The sequence below is a fragment of the Coloeus monedula genome (genome assembly GCF_965178545.1).
Source record: "Coloeus monedula genome assembly, chromosome: 9".
NCBI classification, from domain to species: domain Eukaryota; kingdom Metazoa; phylum Chordata; class Aves; order Passeriformes; family Corvidae; genus Coloeus; species Coloeus monedula.
This window is the reverse complement of record NC_138789.1, coordinates 8,676,335-8,691,698: the sequence shown is the minus strand read 5'-3', so window position 1 is coordinate 8,691,698 and position 15,364 is coordinate 8,676,335.

The following is a 15,364-nucleotide window of genomic DNA, read 5'->3' as shown; positions in this document are numbered from 1 at the left end:
ACATATTCCTAAACCTTCTTAGAAATCAGGGTTTAAATACTTCAGCTCTAATCTTGAGTGAAGGCTGCAAACCAGAGTGTATGCTCCTACCTGTTCATAGACTCCAAGTTAACCAAAACCTACATGACCATAGGAGCCCACCATTAAATGTGAACTAAAATCACTGGTTTATTCAGTGGCCAACTCCTATTATTCAGGTTCTCACATGAAATTTAAAATAACAAAGGCTTCTGCAGCTTTTGCTGCATCCCCAGTACTACAAACACATTGTGAAGAGTCCTGGGTGTTACTTTGGTCATTGTAAGGCCCTGCAGTTCCTGTTATGCTTCACGGAAAGATTCTCCTTGTCCACTTCAGATATCTCTAGAAAATCGCCTGAAAGAACTTATCACCTTGTCATTTTACATAGAAAAACTGCAAAATTTCTACTATCTCCATCGCTGCTGAATAGATCCCTGAAAGGGACAAAACATCTTCCTAAAGAAAAGAGTCACTAAGGCTACAGCCAAGGTTAGAGTGAAATCAATTCCAAGTAATATGAAAAGGTGCTCTGATTCCTATGAAACATTAAAGACTGGAGCAACACTCAAAAATAAAATATTCAAAATAAATATAAAATAAATAAAGACAGAAGAATGTTTTAAGTGTTTAAACAGGTAAATTTCTTAAAAGGTAAAAGCACTTCTGTTTATTTTCATAAAACCATAGAAAGGTGTCATTGAAAAAACTATAAATAAAATATTGCAGCAGAAGTCCAAGTCCCAGGTCACGTTTGGAGTGGAAATGTGCTTAATGCAATTCAAACTGGAAACATAACTTCTCAAAAATAGTACTGAAAGATTCTCCTTACATTACCAAATAAATCACAAGGGTGTTCATAGCTAAAAAAACCCCAGTATTATGATTTGTTTCACTAGATTGGAAAACAAAAGTAAACACCTAAAGCCTTTTGCCTTTTACTGGCAATTTTCACTCTAAGGGTAACTAAGCCCTGCATTCTGGAATAAACCAGGGCAATGTGCCCAGGCCAGGCCAACCCCCCCTGAGCAGGTTTTCAAACCAAAGCATTTCAGTCTCACATGAAGGCACTGCTCTGCACTGGCAGTAAAACTGCAGTTAATGCAATTAACTTCTTGTGTCACAGGACCTGTTCTCCACATCTTTTTCCACAGACAAGCTCCTCTCTTGATGTTTGTCCAAAGACCTGTCACCCTTCAGATCTCTGACACAAACAACATTGTTCTTTAGCAGGCTGCAAGTTTATCTGGAGAGGGGGTTTTGTTTGGTTTTTTCCCTCAAGACAGTTCATAAGTAATTTATTTATACATCCTCCACCCCAATTATTAAAGCAATGTGCAACCTTGACAGCTCCCCATAAACAACTCTAATTACACCACAAGTAGAGCCCCTGCATTTACTACCAAATCTTCATATGGGGGCTCCTGTCTATCTTCTTTCACTGTCCTGTCTGAAACTGCCCTTTCAGCTTCCCTTGATGAAACCCCTTCTTGTCCAGTCTCCCCTCCCACCTCCACCTCTCTTGGCCAAGTTGCTGCTGTGCTGTATTCATTTCCTCCAGACTGGTCTCTGCAATCCTCTCTTCTCTCTCCTACAGTGCTCAGCCAAAAGGCAAAAATTAGTTTCCATGCCTTTTGAGGTTACCACAATACATCTGATATCACTTTTTTTTCTAAAAGATAACATTCTCTTGTAGCTGCCACAACAAACTCTTAAATTCTAACTGCAAATAATGTCATTAGACATAATATTCTGGCAAGTTTATTTATTTTCTGCAGTGCAATAGGCATGACAAGCTCCTTGACTTAGATTGGAGGGAGAGCACACACGACAGCAAGTGAACACAGTTGTCTTTCTTGACCTTCAATTTCCAATAATAGTTCCTAGCACACAGGACTTCCTGAGAACAGCTGTTGTTGTTCCACTGCTTTGCCTCTTCAGGTTTAACAGGATTTTCACAGAATCCACAGAAGTAAGGCTTTGCTCAAAAAACCCCACAACTTTTCTCATTAAACAAGGGAACTTCTCATCAAAGTAAAAGTCATAGCCTATGATTATGGCAACATTTTGGTACTAGGACTTCCTCCCTCATGAAAAGAAAGGCATTAACTACCAGAGCCAGCTGCCTGTTCTGTAGATGAATTCCAGCAAAACCAGGAATGGTTAAAATAGAAAATCTTGTAGTAAGCAGCAGTATTTCACATATCTTTGATAAGCAAATGTCTTGACTACAGACAGTAAACACAGTTTTCCTGCATGACTTATCTCTTTAAACAAAAGGAAAATGTGACCCAAATGAATTCCAGAACACCAAGAATCCAAAACACCTTGGACTTGGAACAAAGGCCTGAAAGTCTGAGTCTCCAGTGAGCGCTCTTTTTCAGAGTCTGGAGGCTAGAAGTATTTTCTCTGTGTTCTTGAAAGCTTTTCTCCTAAGCTGTGAGGAAAATCTTTCCTGTTTGCTTCACCAACTGCACCTTGGCTGGCCATATTATCAATGTATTTTTCTTTCTTACTTATAAGCTTTTATTAAGAAGTATCTGTTGAGCTCAGTGAAAATGCTGTTTTATAAGTATACATAATAATGTGTGATAAAAATTTAAACAGAAGATATGATAGATTGAATCATGCATGAAGTATGGAGTGTAAGATAAAAGCATTTTACTGATTAACACGAGTATTTCTTGCTTCTGCTCAAGTCTAAAAATTCCAATTATATTCAAATGCCTTGAGTTACACCAAAAATTTGCAGGAAACTACTTTCTATATAGTTCAAATGAAAACGGTTGTAGATTTCTGGTCTTTCTGCATCTCTGAATAGCTAAAACAAAATACAGAAGTCCTACAATGCTTTGTATCCAAGGTGAAAGGTTAAATCTAAAGCAGCTGATTTCCCAACTCTGTTCAATACCTGGACTGCATCAGCATCCCTCCAAGAAATGCATAATAAAATCCATCAGTTTCTATTCACAAATTTAGTTTCAACTCCACTCTGAAAGTGTCCATTGTCAGGTAGATAATGCATATGCAGTGTTATTTAGATTTCTGTTATCTACCACAGCTAAACCTAATCTGCAACAAATTTATATGCACTATCCTCTAAAATTGCTGTAGTTTTCCTGTTCATGTATATCACTGCTCAGGCTTCACAGGATATTCTCTCTAGTTCTTGCAAATTAATATTGCATGTGACTGTGTCTTGGGACCAGCAATTTCTATGAAATTGAACTGGATTTTAGTAAATTTCTTTTTTTGAAGGCAGACAGCATTTCCTCAACCCCCAGCATCTCACAATCAGGCTGAGAGCTATTCAAGCTTGCCTCCTCACTCCTTTGTCTTTAGTGCTGATAATGGAAAATAAGTCTTCCTTTCATCTGCTCTTTGTTACATGTTTTGTTTCAGCATTAGTATTTCTTGTACTCTTCCCTCCACCCCTTTTTTTTTAATTTCAGCTTGAACAGAACTGTTCATTTAAATTTTGTGCAAAACAAGCACTGCATTTGTTTTAGTAATGAAGTTAAGAGAGCATCCTCTATTAAAAGCTCTGAGTAGCTCCAGGAACCACCAGTGAATAGGCATAGCAGCACTGTGAGATGTACCTAGCTATGATATGAAATAAAATTTGTAACTCATTAACAGAAATTATTAAGATTAATGTGCATATTTTGGCATATTTGTGAATATAATTACAGAAAGAAGCTATAAAAATCAAGCTAGAAATTAGAATGGATCATTGAACTAAAATGCAGGGTTTTAGCAAGTTGTCTGAAATTAAGATTTTGTTAGAATGAACTCAAACATAGTAAAAACTAATCTATCACTAACATAAGCTTCCATGGTTACAATACCACGCAACAGTACTCACAGCACAAGGAATACCTTTACATCACTCAAATGTTTCGAGCCACAAAAAGCATCAGGAAAAAAACATCAGGAAAAAAACATCAGGAAAAAACCATCATTCCTGCTTTTTAGTCTGGAACTACTGAGGGTTTGCAAAAATTATCTACATAATGAAACAAAGCTAGAAATTGATTGTAGCTTGCAAAACATAGGTTGCATTGGAATTTATCATTTCTTGGAGAGGTTTTTCACGGTAGGTTAGAGAGTGAAACAGTTTCTTACTGTTTACATGCTAAGGGAAATATGTATAATATGCATGAAGGCAGAGTCTTGTGAATAAACAGGTCTGGTAACTGTACTGCAAAATAAAGGTCTGAGGGATTATAAGTTTCTGCTGTTGCTGGAGGAACAGTATACAAAGAAAAGAGCACTGTTGTCATACTCAAACCAAAGATGAACCTTACATCACTGGAGCATTAAAAAATAGTTACAGGAAATACTTACCACAGTTGATATTGGAATGACAGGACACACTTCCAGAGGCGTCTCCTTTTTAGAAAAAATGCTTCCCTACCAGCACAGTGCTTTACAGAAATGGCCTCTTTCTGTAGGTGGGTGCCTTGTCTGCAACAGCCACTTTCCAGGTGCACTCAGTTCACATCTGCATAGCCTCAGAAGGTGCTACTCATTTATTGCTTACAGGTATTTTGTGAAGAGTTACTCTGGTTTTCTTCTGAAGGAGACAGGAAAAGAATAAAGAGAAGCAACTGGTTTCAAAGCTGGGTAAGCACGAGCCAACACCTTATGCAAAGAAGAACATGGCCACTGTGTGATGTGAAAGGAAAGTACCCCGAGCCAGGGCTGCTCCTCCTTCTGCAGGTTCAAAGGTGTATGAAGATAATCAAATCAGTGCATCTAGATATGGATAGGAGAGAAGAGGAAACACAGGATGGAAGGAACCAGAATAGTTAGGCACTGTCTGCCAAAAGTAGCTATTGCAGAGGGAGAAGTAATTAGGGACAGCTATAACCATCTCCTCTACCTGGAGAAGCCATCAGGCACCCTGGTTCCAGTGTAGGCACTAATTACAGTAATGAGGCTGCAGCACATCTCCATCACCACTCAGTGGCAGGATGTGTCTGCCTCTCGGCCCCTCCGGCAGCGGACTCAGCCTGCTCTCAGCACCGCTGAGCTCGGAGTCAGCGCTGCCTGAGCCAGTGCGAGGCAAGGCACAACCTGAGACTGCTACTCGAGAGCTTTTAAAGAAACTCTGCTTGTGACGTTGCTGTAACAGAACAGACAACTGTTTCACTCAATTAACTCTTGGGGCAACCTCATGTAAAATTAGAACTGATCAGACCTGTCAAATATTCAAGCTGATCCATGCAGCTTAAAATGACTAGCAAGCTCTGCTCATTCATTTTGTGTGAGTCTAGATGGAAGCCCAATGTCAAACTGATGTGTTGACACATTAGGATAGGGGAATGACAGAATCTACTCTTAATCAGTGAACATTGCTGGTTTCCCTGATGCAGAATCCCCTTTTAAGAAACTAATAGCTGGTTCAGCCCTCAACAACTATTGCTGCCACTCATATGCAAACATCCTTCATCTTCAAGAGTGGACAGCTTTATTAAGCTGTTGTTCTAGCAGAACAGATGCTACTCATTAACTTTACCCAACAATTAATCACGTAACACAAGAATGCTTTTCAGATACTCATATATCCCTTCTTGAAAGTTTCAAAGAAAAAAAACAAATTGTTTTCATATGAGATAAAGACCATTATACTCATCACTGCCTGACATTTTAGGGACTGTTTGTCACTTCCAGAACTGCAGTGCAGACCTCCATTTCTTTCAGAACACATTGGGAAAACTCTAGCTGATACAGAACGCCTGCAGCAAAATTAATCACCAACAGAGAAAAGCTGCTGCTGTGCTGCCCCTTCTTTAGACTCCATACTGACTTCTCAAAGTTTCATTAAAAATGTTTATTCTTGTATAGAACATTTTCCAGGGCTATGACTTTATTTATCTGAGGAAATATGGGTCCCTTATACTCTCCAATCACACGTTCTCTATAGCTTAGTCTATTAGTTATGAAAAATAGAAACAGAAGTTGGCAGATATCACAACCTTGGTAAATTCTACCTTATGGGGGCTGCTGACTTAAGACATTCAGCAGCCTGTTCAGTACCTAAGAGAAAATAAAATGGTTTGGGGGATTTCCTTCAAGCTTTCAAGTGCATCCAAAAACATTCTTCTGCGCTGCCTGAGTTGCTCTTCCTTGCATTGAACTTGCTACACATAATCAAAAACTTTTTGGAGAGACTTATTGTACTTTGATGTAGAGAAAAGACTGAATAATTTGAAGTAGACAATATCACTCCACACTTTGAGTGACTGGACTCAAAAGAAGGCTACCATCAAAAGGCAGAAAAGGCAAGAGTAGATGCTCACAAGCTCATTGTAACGATGACAGGATATAGAACAAGAAACTGTTAGCGATGATGGATGTATTTGAAAGTTATAGGCTTTCTGACTCAGCATTGGGTCTTTGGACCTTAACACCATAATAATTATCTTGAAATCAAAGTAAGAAGGGAAACCTCCATTTAGTTGCATCTTCTCAACTGAAAGCATTAAAGGTAACAGTACACACATACCAGCACATCCAATTGCAGTGTAATACTGACCAATTTCCCACTCAATGCTTTTAAGGAAAAAAAAAAAATTCTCTGTTGCTTTCCCTCTTGTTCTTTGTTCTATGGTATATCCTTGCTTTAACTGCTTCCTCCTTTTCTCTTTTTTTTTCCAGTCTCCTCACAGCTCTTTTCCTGTGTAATAACATCTCCAGGGGTAACTGCTTTTAAACATGCTGAAGTGAACCAACATACAGAAGTATGGTTCTTTTTTTCTTCCATTAGTTAATTGAACTGGTTTTCTAAATACAAGGCTCTTTTATACCTACAATAACTACAAAGTACTGACCAAAACCAACAGTTACTGCAAAGGAACAGTTTTACTGAGTTCCCTCAGAACAGCCAGAGCTGATCTCCCACAAATTCACATTACAGCTCCCACCACATATCTGCAGTTATAAATAAGTAGTACTGCAAATATTTGGAACAACTACTATTTAATCAATGTGGGAAATTTGGGATTAAAAAGAACTCTATGAAATTGATAATATGCATATAAAAGGACTGCATAACTTCAATGTATAAAATTAATATAGAGGGATTACAAAGATTTTAAAGCTTGCAGAATATAGCAAAGACAAAAAGTCAAGTGCAGCACAAGACAAAAAAGGCCAAACTGCACTAGCTAAAAGCCAGAGTCACCCAGCCAGAGTGAAAATATGGATTCCATGCAAGTTTGGGATCTCAGCAACTTTTCCTTCAAGTCTCAAACAGATAAAGTCTACCCCATCCTCAAACCTGGGACTGGCAACTCTCATCATATATTCAGAGTCTTCTGGCCAGAAGACCCTTCCTGAACTGAGGTGATCTGAAGGCATCATCCAGTCAGTTCTGAATCATTAACTTTCAACCACACCATACCAGAATTTGATTTTTAACTAGAACTAACCAGCAAGCACCTGTAATACAACATCACACATTTGATGCCCAATTATGTGCCAATTACGGGTTTTAACAACTCTGACTTAGAGCTCTCTTGAACTTTTAAAACATATAGGCAAGAATTAACATCATAATAATAATCCAAGAATAATAATAGTCCCAGAATCTCTTCAATTTGGAAAACATCTTTAAAGAGTTACTGACTTTTATGCGAGTATAAAAGACAATAAACTGTCTTACAAGCCAAAGCTGTTTCCAGAAAGTTCAGATAAATTTTAAAAAGGTAAAACATGATAAGCATCCCACAGGATACCAGCTTCTCTGCAGTTTCTGAATACCAAATATTGCACATGATCATATCTGTGAAACTGAAAAGAACAGTTTTCTATCCATTTCCATACCCTTAATCTCATTTCTAAACAGTCTCAGAAACATGAAAACTTGCAGGTTTTCCAACATCTTGATTTAATGCACTTCAGATAAGATATTTGACTACTGACAGGAAAGAAGTCTTACATAAGGAAGGCTCCACGTGCTCCAGTACTGTCCATCTTCCAAGGATCCAAACCCCCAGTCTGAGATTTTGTCTGAGCCATTCACAAAAACCCTTGTGCTGTCAGAAAGCTGTGGGGGAGCCTGAGGGGCAGAGCCACACATGACAAAGATAAAACCCACGTCACAGGCAGAATGGTTGGAATGGACATTGGTACCTGCTCTGGGGCTCAACAGGGAAAAAACCCACACCAGCATGGCCAAGGTATAAAAGGAACAAATTAAGAGACAAGGGTAGAAGGTGGCAAGGCAACAGCATCACAAATCTATTTCAGAAAGCAGGAGAGCCAACTCCTCCTCTCCTGAGTGATGCCTGCCAGCAAAACCTCTTTGGGCATCTTATCCAAAGCAGGGAGTGAACTAATACTCAGCTTAGGAGACCATTAAATCCCAGCTATTTATTGGCCAGCACATCCAAAAGGCATGTGTTTTATATCCAAATTGTGCATTTCCTGCTCACAGATTCTCTTTTTCCAGATACATTCAGCTGTGCCAAAAATTATCCAAAAAGAGAGGGCAAAAAGACCAAATTTCCTAAAGAATTAAGGAGATTAAGGCATTCAAATTTTTAAAATAGATTTAAATCCTCATTGAACTAGTGACTATTAGGAAATTACCTTTTTAGTATCCACCAGGTCCCCACTATAATTCTTACACATCTAACATGGAAAATTTGTCCATTAAGCCACTGTTTTTCAGAAACCAACAGTAAGGCCACTACAGGATTGTAAAGGAAATACACGACCAGCTCTAGCCATGAATAAGGTCACAATATTGCTGAATCCCACAGACACTGAGGATTTGCCTTTTATCCCTGGGCTCAGACAGAGTAAAGAAACACACAAATTAAGTACAGGGACATTAGGAAGTGCAGGGTCTAAAATCACTATGAATCTGTATTACAGCATTACTTTGACAACTAATGAGTACAGTACAGTAGAAGAAGAAATTTCTTGCTTCTCTTTCTCCTTCTTGAGGGAAGGAAAGTTATTTTGTGAGAGCTGAGTTTGAGGAATCTGAGGCTCTATCTGAACAAGAACTATATTGCAAGTAGTAGAAAATTTTCTAGAAAGTTTTTACATTTCACTATTAAATTACAACCAGCTGTTGCCATCTGGCAAAACTATGCACAGTGCTCATCTGAAAGTTTTACACGAGGGCTGAGAACATGTTTGGAAAACATTAAGGTGATTTTTTAGTTCTTTAGTCTGAAACACTGCATTATGCATTCATTTAGGACTGGACATCTATCGGTTTGTTACGGGTTTTCTGAAAGTTTTTTATTCTTTAGCTCTGCAAGAGTTTGTAGATAGAATCACCTGTTATGGCCCAATATTTGGAAAAGACCCTGCCTTGAAGAGAAATTGGATTAAACATTATGAAACTTTTGCAGAAATTCCAACCCTTAAGTTCTCCTAAGGACCTCACTTATATTGACACATTCACTGCGAGAGGCAGTGCTTCCTCAAGTCATAAATAGAGGCCAGTTCTCCCCAGGTTCTTCTACAGCTAACCAGCTCACTGCAGGTTTATGTGTTACCATGCAGTTTCAAAGTAAGAGTTTGCTCTGCACACTTTTTTACCCTGCACAATTATTTCTTCTTTATGCTTTTTTTATCCCCAGTCGGTGATGTATAGGATTTCTTCACTGATAAGCTGAAACAAATCAACTGCTGTAATACTGCTGCCATACAGCAAATCAATGTGCAGCAAGGCTTTCTGTGTATTATCTGCTTTGTGGCTTACACAAGGGTGCAAGTGGTCATCGAGTGGTCTGAGGACTAGAGCAGGGGTCAGGGGAGATATATGAAGCAGATTATTTCCACACTAGAAGCAATAACTCAGTAAATGAAGATACAGAAATATCACTGAAGTACCTTGCAGTGAAATTACAATGAGAATTGCAAGATCACCAATCTGTCACTAAAACCAAATCTCACAGCTGCATCAACTTTTATAATACACAGAATTCCTGATCCTACTGCACTGTGTACCAATTACCCAGTACCACCAGCCCCAGTTCTTTCACTGGGCCAGGAGAAAGCAGTCCATTATCAGGCATGGCAGAAACAGCAGGGCCCTGAAGGTGAGTTCAGCACTGTAGGATATACATGGAAAAATGAGACATGGTTCTCTGCTTCGCCTGCACTCTACACCTCATTTTACTATTCTATTCAGGCTGGATAATTTCTGGCTTTTACTGAGACAAGATTTAACATACTGTCATCAGTCTGGAGCTTTTCTTGAGGATCTTAAAGCACCAGCGTGAGTTTACTGCAAAAGTTTTAGAAGTACAGGCATTATTTAGTTCAGTTCCTTAATACATTTAAAAGCACACCATTAGAACAGCTGAATAGCAGAGATTCTGCTTTTAAGAAAAAAAATGTTCTTGCTTTTTGGAAGTTATTTCCATATTACACATCTTTTCCACTTTTTAATTTTAATTTAGTTTAGTTTTAGTTTTCATTATATATTTTCATTTCTTAAGAACATTTAATTGCACTATCAGCCATTTTATAAACCTTGCTTGAATAATACCAAAAGACCAAAATATTGTTCCATCCTTGGCAGGAGGAAGAGGGAAGGTTGAACTTCAGAGTTCTGTTCCTTATATATGAAGCACTCAGTCCTGGTCAACATGCCAAACCTGAAGTCTGAGTTATACGCATCCTTTTTCATTTTAAAATTTATTTTCTCATTTACATTTAAAAATATGAAAAGCAAAAACCATTGTACTGGCAAAGGAAGTGAAGTTAGGAGCCATTTCACTGCCAAGCAAGCAGCAGCAACCATCAATGCACAAAGAAGTATCACAAGATACTGTGTGAAGGACAGAAGTGCCTCCTAGAATCCTAAGACAATACATTCTTTTTCATTTAAGAAGAGAAAAAGCACTTGAGTGCAAATCTAAACCACTTTTCTTTCCTTGCAGTAGCAAGCCAGCTACAGCAGTATCTTTTATGTGCTAACTACAGACATTTTACTTCATTTTTTCATTTTAGATGTTACTCTAACAGAAAAGGTGGTTACCCAGCTTAGGGTTGTGATGTGTATTTATTTTGAGTAATTTTTGTTCTGGTATTTTCACAGCTCAGAGTGGAGAATGTGAGCTTAGCCAACAGATAAGTAGAAATACTTTGTACATTTGTATCAATAGAAAAACACTGACAAACTTTCTGTGGGTATATGGTCCTTCCTGAACAGTTTATCAAGAAAAAGGGACTTGAAAATGCAGTCTTGTCATATTTGGGCAAACTTTCTTAAATACAGTGTGCGGTTTCCATTAGCATCTAGCACTGTTTCTAGTGAAGTGTTTCCCCAATATTTCCCTGGCTGTTTTACTGCTGCTAAGTGAACTAAGATTCTCAAAATTATTTCCTCAGTTTAGCATCTAAATTAGAGCCTGTTGTTGCAGGCTGTGTCTTACTGTGACATTATGAATTTCAAATATAATGTTTCATATTATTTCCCTATCTCACACTGTTAAGAAGTATCAGGCAGCTGTAGATAGCATCAGCTTTGACTAACCAGGAAAGTAGACAGCAAACTGGATCATCAATATATTCATTCTTTCCTGCTTCACTGAGCACCAACAGTAAAAGCACACGGCCCTGAAGAGCCTGAGGTATCTCAGCTTCCAAGCAAAAACTGCTCAGCACTTTGTTCCCTCAATCTATTATTAATTTATTTTCAGGAATCTTCTCTCATCAAATACTGGGGAGCTGACACATTCTTACTTCGGAAAATGCTGATTTTTCCTTGTAGTTCCCCACCTGTGAAACAGAAATGGCTGTCCCACAAGGGCACCTAGAGAACAGCAACACACTTGTGCTTACACTTGGCCAGCTGCCATCTCTGTTTCAAATAACATACTGGATATCTAGTAAGGATTAAATGTTAACAATAATATCTTATTCCTTGACTGGATAAATCTGTTTCAGTCAGAGATGGAAAGCTCAAGAAATGAGAAAACAGTGAGTGCATCAGAGTCATTCCTGCAGTCAAGCACAGGGTTTTTGAAGTTCCCCTGTATGTATCAGGTTTGTCTTCCCCAAAAATTTCACACATAACTCCATTTGCTTGAATTTTAACACAGACTCTACAAGTCATTTACATGCTGTTGAAATTTATCAGTGGTATAATTCTGAAAATGAAAGTTTGCCTCGTTTATACTACTCTATGCACTTTTATTGTCTATATCTGACAGAATAAGCATTCATAGCACTCTCAAAATTATATCCTATGCACGAAGCTGTTCTATCAAAAATAAACATAGTAAAGCAAACAGCAAACTAAAGTCAGATGGAATTGATTAATCATTTTTCTAAACTGTAGCACTGCCTGAATTTGAGGGGGAAAAGAACCCCCAAAACAATCTGCTACAAAATGCCCCAGCTGACCAGTTGTAGCGGGTTTGGTTTGTAACCGGGCAGAAACACCAATTTAGTGTAGTGGTTTGGTCCAAAATACTCATTACTGCTTACCTTCTGTGAGAGAAGAATTAGGAGAAACGCAAAGCAGGCACCAAACTTGAAAGAATATAAAGAAGTTTATTAACAGACCTAAAAGAAGAAAAAAAAAATCATACCACACCTTCAGAACTCTTCTCCTTCCCCCACCTTCCTCCCTTCTCCCACTGACAAAGTAAAAAGACAACCCTTGAGATGTTCAGTCTGTTTATCACTTCCATAATAACCTTGTTCAGTCCATGTAGGAAGAGGAGTCTCTCTTGCCTGTGCTATGAAAACATTATCACAACGAGCCAGCCGCCTGGGTTGGTTCTCTGCTCGCATGTGAGTCCCTTCCCATGACTTGCAGCTTTTCCCACAACTGCTTTCGAGGGTCCACTCTTGAAATTACTGGGGTACAATTTTAAGGTTGAGCCGTTCAGAAACAAAAGTTCTCTTCACCCATCTCTGGGAGCATTTCATCTCTAAGAACAGAGGCCCTTCTCCTTTCCTGGGAGCAAAGGGTCCTCCTCATCTTCGTCTCTAGGACTATCTCTGGGAGCATCTCTAGGAACTGAGGTTTTCTCCTTTCTCATTTGGAGCAAAAGTCCTCATCGCTTCCATCTGTCCCTGTTCAAACTTCTCATCAAATTACAGCTGCTTCAGCATCTGCCTATCTCAGCGCAGGTGCTTTTGCTCTCAAGTACAAGTTAAACGCTCCACCCCCCATGCCTTCATGAAATTACAGCGGGTACTCTGATATATCATAGCTTCACAACTGAATTTCAGCTTTAAGCATCTCCTCTTTCTCTTCCCTCATGTTTTCAGCTCTCCACAGCACTAAAAGGGTTAATCTCACCTAGGCCTTGCAGCTGGAATTTTGCTTATCACTGTCGATCACATGACCTCTGCCGGACATCGGTGCAGCTTCAGCTGAATCTTGGCCGCCCTGGAGAGGGGGAGCCGAGCTGCTCCGGCTGCCCACAGCAGGGCTGGGGGGGGGTTCCATGGGTGGAACAGGGCCCATCGGCTCCAGGATGGCCATGGCCCATCCCCCACACGGGGCCCGCAGCCACCTGTCCCAGCACCAGAAACGAGACAGAGCTGGGGGGAGTTTGTCTATTCTTAAGTGTGGATCACAGAGGCGGTCACAGTTTTAAGTGGCTCAAAGAATTGTCCATATTCAAACTGGCCAGCTGATAGGTTCTGTCAGGTCACAGAGGAAGCTGTAAGCACCCCTTTGCAAGAACATCACTTCTGGGACTGTGCTTGCTAACCCACGACACCAGTAAATTGGACATATTTTTTGTGCATTAGAGAAAGATCTGAGTATTCTGTAGTTATTCTAACATTTCAGTGGGATAAGCCACTCTGGTAGGGATGTTGAAACAACATCCCAGCCCCTCAGTTATGTAAAGTTAATTTGATAGGAGGGAAAGCTGCATATCATCTTGGGCATTATGCACCTGATAAAAAGGGGAAGGTACAGCAGGGCTTGGACCCTAAACCTGAAAGCTATAAATTCTAGTCCCTCTGATTTCAATAACATTGGATGAGAAAACTAAAAGAAAGCTTTTCTACCTACTCCACATGACATTGAAAGATCTGGTTAGCACTGAACTCTGGTAAGACTTCCTGTGAAATTTTGAGCTTTTCACTTAAAAATTTGAGGATTATGACTGAACATAAATACCAGAAATTCCTGAGTAGGTTACCTAAAATGCTATGTATGTCCTCCACTGTGTATTACCTCATTTAACACAAAAGGTCTGTTTAAAATCTGGTCCATAATATAGCACCTCATAAGACCCCAAAAAGATATGGAGGAAAAGTCTAAATGTATGTTTAAGATATTTACAGATTAATATTTTTTTCTCATACTACTACTATTATATTATATATACTATTACATACTAGTTCTCATTCTAAATTTCTTAAGGAGAAAATTTAAATTATTGTAAAAATAATTATTTGTTTTAAATAATGGCTATAGAGTAACATTAAATTTTCTTAAATTTACATTCCCCTTTCAACAGCTAAAATACTGCCTGGGATAAAGCTTACAGGTCTTTTGGTTAATGAGTTTAATAAACTGTGTCCTTAAAGGCCACGAGCATTATGGTGGTAACAAAAGTTATGCACTGGCTGTGCTTGTCTGCCCACAGATACCTGGTCAGGGCATTTCTTATCACTGACCATGGCAGGGGAGTTGGAAGGAGGTGATATTTAAAGGTCTCCTCCAAACCAAACCCTTCTGTGATTCTGTGAAAGTGATTGGAAAATGAAAAGACCACCAAACCATACAAGTTCTGCTTGCAGTAATCAGAACTATGCAGAAATTGACAAGCAATGCAAAGTCCATCAAAAGGACACCATAAATGATGACAAACATCCAGGATCTCTAACTAAGAATAACATTGATGGCAAAAGATGATGTAAGCACAACTACATTTTAAGTATTTTCCATTTCAGAAAGTTGCTGACTGGGCAAAAGAAGTTCATCTAGGAAATAAAGTCATTAAGGACACAGGAACTGATTTCAGAAATGAAAATACAACACTGATTTAGTCCACAAGAGATGGTTGATATCTAGATGATCTGCTATTTGCCTAATACAAATAGAAGCTAAACAAGACAGCTGCATAAAACTTCAGCTATCCCATTAAGAATCAATAAAAACTTACACAGATGCTTTTTAGTAAGAAAGAATGGAAGAGAGCACTGTAATATTGCTGTGGAATTTCTCCAGCTGTTTCTTTAATTTATACATTTGACAACTTAGTAAAAGGGAGTAATCTATGATGCAAGATTAGTGTGTTACTGGAAGTTATACAAAAAGTCGAAGTAATTTCTTCTTCTCCCCTCAAATAATTATTTTGCATCCTGTATGCATTATTTAGTCTCTTAAGCCTTCAAG